Source organism: Anthonomus grandis, chromosome 19 (genome assembly GCF_022605725.1).
Source record: "Anthonomus grandis grandis chromosome 19, icAntGran1.3, whole genome shotgun sequence".
Classification (NCBI taxonomy): Eukaryota; Metazoa; Arthropoda; class Insecta; order Coleoptera; family Curculionidae; genus Anthonomus; species Anthonomus grandis.
Genome location: NC_065564.1, coordinates 1958704 through 1959366, shown reverse-complemented (window position 1 = coordinate 1959366; position 663 = coordinate 1958704).

Below are 663 nucleotides of genomic sequence, written 5' to 3'. Positions count from 1 at the left end.
GTTGTTTTTTTTTTTAAGCAATTTATTTATGAATAAAATAACATTTTAAACATCGAAGGAGGCTAAAGAGACTGGTGGTATCCCCTCTCACTTCTTCGCTGTAGGTCTCCGTCTGTACTCGATCCTGGATAAATAAATTGCGATAAATAAATAAATTATGACATTATAACTTACACACTCACTTGTTTATGCTCCAAAAGGGTTACTCTTAACTCTTTTGTCTTCTTTGGGTCCTCGATGGCGATGCTTTAGGTTGAACTGTCTGCAAAAGAATGTTTTGAATAAAAGACTGCGTCTGATGCACGGATCTTAATGATTCTTATGTTGAAAGTTAAAGGGGAGTTTCGTGCACGTTTTGGTGCATGAATGAAGCAAATCTGATGGTTAGAAGAGAAGATATTGAACAATTTACAGAAATATGACTTGGGGGTATGGGATTTTTACAAGTCTGTAGCCAAAAGCAGTTCTACCGTACCAATTTTAATGGTTTATGTCTTAAAAGTTGCAGGGCGTTAATACAAAGCTTTTAAGACCAAAATCAAGAAAATCTGTGGATAGGAAGAGAAGATATTGAACAACTTACAAAAATATGTCTTGGGGGTATGGGATTTTTACAAGTCTGTAGCCAAAAGCAGTTCTACCGTACCAATTTTAATGGTTTAT